This window comes from Anomaloglossus baeobatrachus, unplaced genomic scaffold (genome assembly GCF_048569485.1).
Source record: "Anomaloglossus baeobatrachus isolate aAnoBae1 unplaced genomic scaffold, aAnoBae1.hap1 Scaffold_2363, whole genome shotgun sequence".
Classification (NCBI taxonomy): domain Eukaryota; kingdom Metazoa; phylum Chordata; class Amphibia; order Anura; family Aromobatidae; genus Anomaloglossus; species Anomaloglossus baeobatrachus.
The window spans coordinates 60,992-72,633 of record NW_027442030.1 but is presented as its reverse complement, the minus strand read 5'-3'; positions in this window follow the sequence as shown (position 1 = coordinate 72,633).

The window sequence follows — 11,642 nt, the reverse complement described above, 5'->3', positions numbered from 1 at the left end:
CATCTGTTGCGCGACACGGGCAAATCGCTGCCCATGCCGCACAACACCGACCAGACCCGTCACACATACTTACCTGCCCGGCGACGTCGCTGTGTCCGGCGAACCGCCTCCTTTCTAAGGGGGCGGTCCGTGCGGCGTCACAGCGACGTCACTGAGCGACCGCCCAATAGCAGCGGAGGGGCGGAGATGAGTGGCCGGAACATCCCGCCCACCTCCTTCCTTCCTCATAGCGGCTGGGAGGCAGGTAAGGAGAGGTTCCTCGTTTCTGCGGTGTCACACGGAGCGATGTGTGCTACCGCAGGAGCGACGAACTACATCGTTACTGCTGCAGTAACGATAATCGAGAATGGAGACCCATGTCACCGATGAGCGATTTTGCACGTTTTTGCAACGATGCAAAATCGCTCATCGGTATCACACGCAGCAACATCGCTAATGCGGCCGGATGTGCGTCACAAATTCCGTGACCCCAACGACTCCGCATTAGCGATGTCGCAGCGTGTAAAGCCCCCTTTAGTGGGAGTGGTGTACAGGGTCTTAGCAGTAAAGAGTATTCCATATTTCTGCCAGATACCCACAGAGATATTGAAATCTGAAAAAAGAGACTTCTGCTCATTGAAGGTAAGAACTACTCACATAGCGTTCAGCTCCACAGCAAACGAGTGCTCTAGCACTGGCATCTCAGCAGGGATATTCCCCTACTACACATGTGTGTCTAGGTCACTGTGACAGTTTACAGGACATAACTCAGGGCACCTAGACAGAAGGCAGAGGGACTACTTTCTATTTCTGGTGTAGAGCTTAGTACAATATATATATATTTATACTATTACATGGGACACATGTACCTTGTATTACCATTATTCGCTGTATATGAACCCCTTTTCTCCGGGCATTATTTGTCTATAGCATTTTACACGAACCTGAGGCAACTGAGAACCCTTCAGTGAAGGAATTCCACTAACCCTCACAATACCTTCCAGGGGCCTCCCTGCAGTAACTCAGGTAGTTGTACCCATTCTCTTTCCGCATTCTATGTGTTCTTCTTCTTTCTTCTTTTTTTTCTTTTTTCTTCTTTTTATTTCTATCATGTAGTTCAGGGGTTTATAGATATATGTCCTGCATCTCATATTTCCTTTAGTGGTGCTTCTTACCCATTCTCATATCATTTACCCTAGTATTTCATGATCCTGAGGCGACTGAGAACCCTTTAATAAAGGAATCCTTTTTCACCTGAATTGTCAAGTGATACTTACCAGTGACTATCACGTAATGTTACAGGTAGTTCCATTTTCTTCCTCTTCTTTCTCTCCTTTCTTCTTTGTCACACGGTCCATTGTGTTATAGCCCACGTGTCATGATAACACTTGTACCATCTTTTCATTTAGATTCCACCTACAATTATTTACCGATTCCAGTTCTGGAATAGGCTTTCATCATCTACTCACTAGAATTCTCAAGTTCATAAGGTACTGAGACATATACATGTTCACACCATTATAAAGAACAAAGTATAAACATTGAGGTTTTTCTCACACCCATGTTCCTGTGTTCTTTGATATGATATGTGTTCATTTCCTTCACTATATAGGATTGCAAGTTTTCCATTTGTACCTTAATGGCAATGACGCTATACAATTGAACACATATCATCCTGTTATCCATATAGGTGTGTATTTACCTGCTTGACTATTTTTGGCTGTTTGATCCAGAATGTTTCTCCAGATAGGTCATGTGGAAATTTTCTTTCCTCAGTACAAATGTTTTCACTATGGCTTTGGAAAATTTTTTTGTATGTGCATCATGGTCATTTGACCCATTGTACTCTCAAGTAGCAATATATTGTACTGTTATGTTGTACTATGTACTAATTACGTGTTTATATGGTTTTGTAACCCTTTATGATCTTAGATAACTTTATCCTTGATAAAGACCTAAAAACAAGCTCGAAACGTTGGATGAATTATCCTTTTGCACAAATAAAGAATTTTCAGCATTCTAAGAGTTCTTTTCTTACGTTATTGATCACTATAGTGTGCCAGAGCTATTTCTATTGAATTGACTCTTATTTTTTCTGACCACCTGCTATATACACAGTGAGCCAGACATATTCAATTTTCATTCAGAAGGCAGAGGGAAGCCTTAGCAGCTGAGCCTATATCTTGGCTTGTGAGCATTAGAACAGGCCGGCGATTACAGGGTAACATGAAAAATGTCCAGCTTGCATTATGACTAGAACATGACAATATCCTTTTAAGTACTAACCTATGATGCGTTCCTAAGCAGTTGATGTTATATGTTCTACATTTCATTTTCTGCATACTTTCCAAGTAGTAGAATTTGCAGAGCAAAAACAAGGAGAATGGTGCTTTTTGCAGCCGCCGCCCACTGCAATGAATCTGAATAACTCCTCCTTTTGGGCACAAGCACCTCCCCTCCCCCTTGCAGTCTTTCCAATTCATGATACAAAAAGACGGACGGACAGGACAGGACAGGACCATCTGCCTGACTTTCCGTCACTGCCACCCTTTGCCATCCTTGCCCGTAGAAAGCCCTTTCATCATCCCCAAACCCTAATCTTTTCCCTTCCCTTCCCAGCTGCGTCTCACTCCCTTTCATTAGGAAGTGAGCGCAGCCTTTTCTCCGTTCTGCACATGCGCGACGTTAAACACAAATGCGCAGGCGTGCGTTCCATTAGCCTCACTGCATTCCACTCCCATACAGGAAGTGGGCACAGCTATTACTACGGTCGCACATAAAAGAACCCACGGCCACCACTGCACATAGCTGACTCCACCACAGGACACCCACTTCTACACCAACGCAGGTAAGACAGGATCGGCACCTCTATGCTCCCGTTACAATCAGGCTCAGTCACCATGTGATAACGCTCTCAACTCTTTAGTTGCAGGCTCCCCTTGCTTCACCTCCACTGGCTGTGCTGCCATTTCCTCTCCCACCTGGAAGGTATACTTTATTCCACTATTTTCCTGTTTCTCTCTTCCCCCTTTTCCCATAACCTACTTTTATCTGCATTTGTGGGGTATCTATATGCTATTTACATCATAGTTTTATTCATTAATATGGAAGGGAAGAGTGCCCATGAGAGTGTTGAACTGCGGAGAGCAAAAGATTAAGCTGCTCCGATTTGCCACCATTGATAAGCTGTTCTCAGTAGATACACATGCTATCCAAACAGCAGCATCCACCATTGCTTCAGCCCACCCATTCAGTGACAGCTCACCAAGTCAGCCAGAGGAGTGGTGTAAGGAATTACACGTAGGCACTGACTCCACACCTTCACATCACAAGAAGGGGGTCTACAGGCTAGTGCAAGAATACGAGCAAGTCTTCAGCAAACATCCGCTAGACTTTTGAAAAATAAAAGGGGTCAAACACTACATCCCCACAAGTGCACACCCACCCATCAAAGAGAGATATAAGCCAAATCTACCTGCACATTACCAGTGTACCAAGGACATGTTGAGCAACATGAAGGAGGCTGGGGTTATCCGTGACAGTTGTAGCCTCTGGGCAGCTCCGTTGGTCCTGTTAAAGAAGAAGGACAGCACCACTCCCCTGTATTGAGGAATAGCTAGCTGCATTGACAACTGCAAATTATTTTTCTACCCTTGATCTCACTAGTCACTATTGGCAAGTGTCCGTTGCTGAGGCAGACCGGGAGAAGACCGCCTTTGCCACCCCGATGGGTCTCTGCGAGTTCAAAAGCATGCCCTTCGAGCTGTGCAATTTGCCAGGAACCTTCCAGAGGCTGATGGAATGCTGCTTGGGACACCGAAACTTTGAAACGGTACTGCTATACCTTTATGATGTTATTGTTTATTCTAACGCAAACAAGATTTTAGGGTGTATAAAAAGGGAGATTAGATCCGATGATCCCAACGTATTGTTACCCCTCTATAAATCACTTGTAAGGCCACTTCTGGAATATGGGGTAAAGTCCTGAGCAGGTTGATAACCATTGGTTTGAGCATGGTAGGGTGTAGTACGCATCTTCCTGCATCGGTAAAAGCTGCAGAAGTCCTTGAAGATTTCCGCTTCAAAGGCAGTGCCTTGATCTGTGAGGACTCTCTCTGAGTAGCCATGAGGTCTGCATAAGTGTGCTTGGAAGACCTTCGCTGCAGTATGGGCCATTAGATCTTTGACTTGTACCACAACCATAAATCTCGAGTAGTTGTCTACCATCGTAAGTGCATACGTGAGCTCACCTCGATATTCTGCAACAAAACTCCCTTTTTCGATTTCAGTTTCAGCAAACACTCCTCTTCCTGTAGAAAATATTTATCATTACCTAAGACAGTCATTCTAATGCATGACAATATTAAGGCAATTTAGTTAAAACTTGTTTTAACTCACCTTTAAGGGGATTGATGTATTTCATGGTCAATCCAGGTTTGTCAGTGATGGCACTGACATAATGTATGGCGTCTTTTTCGGGCGTTATCCTTTGCCTTTTCATTGTGAAAATCCAGTTGCCTATATCAAAGCAAATTCTACTACTTGGAAAGTATGCAGAAAATGAAATGTAGAACATATAACATCAACTGCTTAGGAACGCATCATAGGTTAGTACTTAAAAGGATATTGTCATGTTCTAGTCATAATGCAAGCTGGACATTTTTCATGTTACCCTGTAATCGCCGGCCTGTTCTAATGCTCACAAGCCAAGATATAGGCTCAGCTGCTAAGGCTTCCCTCTGCCTTCTGAATGAAAATTGAATATGTCTGGCTCACTGTGTACATAGCAGGTGCTCAGAAAAAATAAGAGTCAATTCAATAGAAATAGCTCTGGCACACTATAGTGATCAATAACGTAAGAAAAGAACTCTTAGAATGCTGAAAATTCTTTATTTGTGCAAAAGGATAATTCATCCAACGTTTCGAGCTTGTTTTTAGGTCTTTATCAAGGATAAAGTTATCTAAGATCATAAAGGGTTACAAAACCATATAAACACGTAATTAGTACATAGTACAACATAACAGTACAATATATTGCTACTTGAGAGTACAATGGGTCAAATGACCATGATGCACATACAAAAAAATTTTCCAAAGCCATAGTGAAAACATTTGTACTGAGGAAAGAAAATTTCCACATGACCTATCTGGAGAAACATTCTGGATCAAACAACCAAAAATAGTCAAGCAGGTAAATACACACCTATATGGATAACAGGATGATATGTGTTCAATTGTATAGCGTCATTGCCATTAAGGTACAAATGGAAAACTTGCAATCCTATATAGTGAAGGAAATGAACACATATCATATCAAAGAACACAGGAACATGGGTGTGAGAAAAACCTCAATGTTTATACTTTGTTCTTTATAATGGTGTGAACATGTATATGTCTCAGTACCTTATGAACTTGAGAATTCTAGTGAGTAGATGATGAAAGCCTATTCCAGAACTGGAATCGGTAAATAATTGTAGGTGGAATCTAAATGAAAAGATGGTACAAGTGTTATCATGACACGTGGGCTATAACACAATGGACCGTGTGACAAAGAAGAAAGGAGAGAAAGAAGAGGAAGAAAATGGAACTACCTGTAACATTACGTGATAGTCACTGGTAAGTATCACTTGACAATTCAGGTGAAAAAGGATTCCTTTATTAAAGGGTTCTCAGTCGCCTCAGGATCATGAAATACTAGGGTAAATGATATGAGAATGGGTAAGAAGCACCACTAAAGGAAATATGAGATGCAGGACATATATCTATAAACCCCTGAACTACATGATAGAAATAAAAAGAAGAAAAAAGAAAAAAAAGAAGAAAGAAGAAGAACACATAGAATGCGGAAAGAGAATGGGTACAACTACCTGAGTTACTGCAGGGAGGCCCCTGGTAGGTATTGTGAGGGTTAGTGGAATTCCTTCACTGAAGGGTTCTCAGTTGCCTCAGGTTCGTGAAAAATGCTATAGACAAATAATGCCCGGAGAAAAGGGGTTCATATACAGCGAATAATGGTAATACAAGGTACATGTGTCCCATGTAATAGTATAAATATATATATATTGTACTAAGCTCTACACCAGAAATAGAAAGTAGTCCCTCTGCCTTCTGTCTAGGTGCCCTGAGTTATGTCCTGTAAACTGTCACAGTGACCTAGACACACATGTGTAGTAGGGGAATATCCCTGCTGAGATGCCAGTGCTAGAGCACTCGTTTGCTGTGGAGTTGAACGCTATGTGAGCAGTTCTTACCTTCAATGAGCAGAAGTCTCTTTTTTCAGATTTCAATATCTCTGTGGGTATCTGGCAGAAATATGGAATACTCTTTACTGCTAAGACCCTGTACACCACTCCCACTAAAGGGGGCTTTACACGCTGCGACATCGCTAATGCGGAGTCGTTGGGGTCACGGAATTTGTGACGCACATCCGGCCGCATTAGCGATGTTGCTGCGTGTGATACCGATGAGCGATTTTGCATCGTTGCAAAAACGTGCAAAATCGCTCATCGGTGACATGGGTCTCCATTCTCGATTATCGTTACTGCAGCAGTAACGATGTAGTTCGTCGCTCCTGCGGTAGCACACATCGCTCCGTGTGACACCGCAGAAACGAGGAACCTCTCCTTACCTGCCTCCCAGCCGCTATGAGGAAGGAAGGAGGTGGGCGGGATGTTCCGGCCACTCATCTCCGCCCCTCCGCTGCTATTGGGCGGTCGCTCAGTGACGTCGCTGTGACGCCGCACGGACCGCCCCCTTAGAAAGGAGGCGGTTCGCCGGACACAGCGACGTCGCCGGGCAGGTAAGTATGTGTGACGGGTCTGGTCGGTGTTGTGCGGCATGGGCAGCGATTTGCCCGTGTCGCGCAACAGATGGGGGCGGGTACCCACACTAGCGATATCGGGACCGATATCGCAGTGTGTAAAGTAGCCTTTAGTCACATGACCAAGACTGTATCTGTGTCCCTACAACACACTTGAGACAAATGTGTGTGTGAGCCTGCATTGTGGGGTATATATAATATATTATAGAGCTGGGAAGGATCATTCTAAGCAGTGAGCTGTTCCAGTATTTGTAGGAAAATACCCAGTAGAAGCATCAAACACAGCACCAATACCTCCCATCAGTATTCCACCACAGTGCCATGTAACCCATGCCCTACACTCCCATCTACACCAATACTATACAGGCACAAACTAGTATATCTGACTAAAAGCCCCCAAAATATGAAGAACGGCCTATAGTTGAGTGTGGATATAAAATCTATGTGAGCAGAGCTAGAATAGAAATCACTGATCGCATTGAAGTCATTCTGACCATAAATCACCATGATATCAAGGTGAGGAGTTGTGTGTTACTGCTGGGAGGAAAGGGTTAACAGTGGAATATTAAGGTGCATTTCTGTGTGCAGTGTTACTAGTCAATGTAACAATTCAGTATGAGCTGCTCTTGGTGCCGGGGGAGGGAGATGCTCTCCTGAGCAAGATAGATGGGGAATGAACATGATATCTATATAGTGTAAGGCAGGGGGTCTCAAACCAGGTGATCATGTCTGATCAACTGGTTACATTATGTCTGATTACCTTGTCTAACAGTTTTTTCTCCCCTTTCTTTACCTTCCAGGTTCCCATAGTCACGTGAAATATCCCTGTTGCACTTGATTACGGCTCACTATTCACTATAGGATGTCTTATATCTAACATCACACTCTCACCCATCAGCACTCTATAGGTTTGTATAAGGTATGCGCTTACACATCCGGTCCTCCATAGGTATTTCCACTTATGTAACACTATCCCTATGATCACTCATAACTCATACCCTTGTAGTCAATTACAGCCTCCTCTCTCCCCCCCTCCCCTTCTCCCTTTCCATCTATAATTTTGCCAGTACAATATTAGTTTACATTAGGCACACACTCACATATTCCTTTCCTTAGTGATTTATTGTAATTCACATTCACATACAATTCTCTATGCCTGCCCCATTACTACATTCATACCTACTTGACCCTATCCTGATACCCCTTGTCTCACCTTGTTGGTCCCTACACCTGTTATCATGTCCTTTCCTGTGTCTGTCTTGTCACACAACACATTTTAGCATATAACTTGTGCTCCTTATCACCTGTCCTGCCTATTAGAATTATGTCCATTATGTCCATGCATGGCCCAATGAATCAAGTCTGTACTTCATATTCATGGTTTAAGCCTTTGGGTTCCAATGTGCCCAGAGTATATATCCAGAAAGATTCCCTTTCTTTGAGCTTCCTAATTCTATTGCCTCCTCTGCGTATGGCTTGGACATGTTCGATGACTTGGAATGTTAATTGGATCACTGTGTGATTATGCGTCACAAAATGGTGTGGGACTGGTAATAGAATCTGCTTACAATGTATTGTTGACTTGTGTTTAGCTCAAAGAAAGAGAATCTTTCTGGATATGTACTCTGGGCACATTAGAACCCAAGGGCTTAAACCGTGAATATGAAGTAAAGACTTGATTCATTGGGCCGTGCACCATGTCACCAAGTGTCCAATTGCATTGTCCAATGGCTCACAATGGTTATGCGTTTTCATTGGATGGATAATCGAAGCCATGTTTTTTTCCTTTCTGTTGGGTTTGTTGTGTGAGTAGCCTATAGGATTAAGTTGGTTACCGCAGGCAGTGGATTTAACTTCCTGTCTTTGGTCCAGTGGTAGATGGATTGTCTGGTCTATGAGCTGTTATTGGTTTGAATGCAGGTGAATGCCCATGGGCTGCTTATGACTGTGTAAAATAGTATTGATTCATGATGGATTTCAGACTACATGTAGATATCTTCAGTCTTTCTATCCACATCATTTAAATGAACATTATCCATGCAGCTTGAAATCCATCCAATAAGAGAAGCAACCTTGTACAACCAATCTGATAAGGGCACAGTATATCCTAAGGGAAGGTTATGGCGGATGCAGGAAGATGCGCACTACACCCTACCATGCTCAAACCAATGGTTATCAACCTGCTCAGGACTTTACCCCATATTCCAGATGTGGCCTTACAAGTGATTTATAGAGGGTTAACAATACGTTGGGATCACCGGATCTAATCTCCCTTTTTATACACCCTAAAATCTTGTTTGCTTTAGAATAAACAATAACATCATAAAGGTATAAGATGACGCCATTATTAGCGTCACCATACCGCTACTCTGCCTTCTAAAACGGTCTCTGCTCAAAACCAAACATGATGCATTGCAGGCGGAGCGCGATGAGTTGCAGCAAGAAACAGTAGTGGGTGTGGGTGATAACACACAGCCCAGCCTCGTCTCATCACAACGTGCAGTGGAGGACTATGACGAGGAGGAGGATGAAGACATGGAGCAAATCTCCGGCCAAATTGAGGATATGACATGCACACCAGTCATATCCTTGGTTCAGCGTGGCTGGCCAGAGGACAGGGTAGATGAGGAGGAGGAGGAGGAGGAGGAGGAGGACAGCATGTTCAGTCAACGTGTTGGTCAGGCTACTGAAGTCCTGGCTGTTAAGAGTCTGGCGCACATGGCTGACTTTATGGTAAGCTGCCTGTCTCGTGACCCTCGCGTTAAGAACATCTTGGCCGACAATCATTACTGGTTGGTAACACTGTTAGACCCACGCTACAAGGAGAACTTTATGTCTCTTATTCCCGAGGCGGAGAGGTCAACCAAAATGCAGCAGTTCCGGAAGGCCATAGTCACGGAAGTAGGCAAAGCATTCCCCTCACAAAACGCTAGCGGCATAGGTCAGGAATCAGTGGACAACCAAGGCGTACAGCCGAGAGAGGCACAAGTCCAATCCGCCAGAGGTAGGGGAACAGTCTTTAAGATGTGGGACAGTTTTCTCAGCCCCTCACGTACCACAGCCCCTGAGGTGCGGGGTAGTGCCACAAGAAATCCTAAGTTTGCCCAGATGCTCAAGGAGTACCTTGCAGATCGAACAACTGTACTCCGACATTCCTCTGTGCCTTACAATTATTGGGTATCCAAGGTGGACACGTGGCATGAATTGGCTCTCTACGCCTTGGAAGTCCTGGCCTGCCCTGCCGCTAGCGTTTTGTCAGAGCATGTTTTTAGTGCCGCAGGTGGAATCATTACAGATAAACGCACCCGCCTGTCAACTGAAAATGCTGACAGGCTGACTCTGATCAAGATGAACAAGGGTTGGATTGGGCCAGACTTCACCACACCACCAGCAAATGAGAGCGGAATTTAAAGTTTGTAACGGGAATTTGCCATGTACCTCCAGTCACCCATGGGTACACACTTCTGGACTTTGGATAATCGCTGGACTGCTCCTCCTTCTCCTCATGCGCCACCATGATGACCGTTACAAGAGTTAGGCCTTTGTTTCAGGTATACCCCCAGTGGTAAATTTTTTCGCCCATTCTTTGCAGAATGGACATTACAACGACAGGAGACCCGCTCCTTTGCAATGGGAACAATGTTTTGAGGCCCTCATGCACGTCTCTATGCAGGGACAACGTGGAGCCTCCCAATTTTTGGCTGCCCTGCCAAAGGGCTATACTATAATACACCCACTTCCTGACAATGGACACTTAATGTTTTGAGGCCCTCATGCACGTCTCTATCCAGGGACAACGTGGAGCCTCCCAATTTTTGGCTGCCCTGCCAAAGGGCTATACTACAAAAGACCCACTTCCTGACAATGGACACTTAATGTTTTGAGGCCCTCATGCACGTCTCTATCCAGGGACAACGTGGAGCCTCCCAATTTTTGGCTGCCCTGCCTAAGGGCTATACTATAATACACCCACTTCCTGACAATGGACACTTAATGTTTTGAGGCCCTCATGCACGTCTCTATCCAGGGACAACGTGGAGCCTCCCAATTTTTGGCTGCCCTGCCAAAGGGCTATACTACAAAAGACCCACTTCCTGACAATGGACACTTAATGTTTTGAGGCCCTCATGCACGTCTCTATCCAGGGACAACGTGGAGCCTCCCAATTTTTGGCTGCCCTGCCTAAGGGCTATACTATAATACACCCACTTCCTGACAATGGACACTTAATGTTTTGAGGCCCTCATGCACGTCTCTATCCAGGGACAACGTGGAGCCTCCCAATTTTTGGCTGCCCTGCCAAAGGGCTATACTATAATACACCCACTTCCTGACAATGGACACTTAATGTTTTGAGGCCCTCATGCACGTCTCTATCCAGGGACAACGTGGAGCCTCCCAATTTTTGGCTGCCCTGCCAAAGGGCTATACTACAAAAGACCCACTTCCTTCCAATGGGCACTTCAGGTTTACAGGCCCTCATGCACGTCTCTATCCAGGGACAACGTGGAGCCTCCCAATTTTTGGCTGCCCTGCCTAAGGGCTATACTATAATACACCCACTTCCTGACAATGGACACTTAATGTTTTGAGGCCCTCATGCATGTCTCTATCCAGGGACAACGTGGAGCCTCCCAATTTTTGGCTGCCCTGCCAAAGGGCTATACTACAAAAGACCCACTTCCTTCCAATGGGCACTTCAGGTTTACAGGCCCTCATGCACGTCTCTATCCAGGGACAACGTGGAGCCTCCCAATTTTTGGCTGCCCTGCCAAAGGGCTATACTACAAAAGACCCACTTCCTTCCAATGGGCACTTCAGGTTTACAGGCCCTCATGCACGT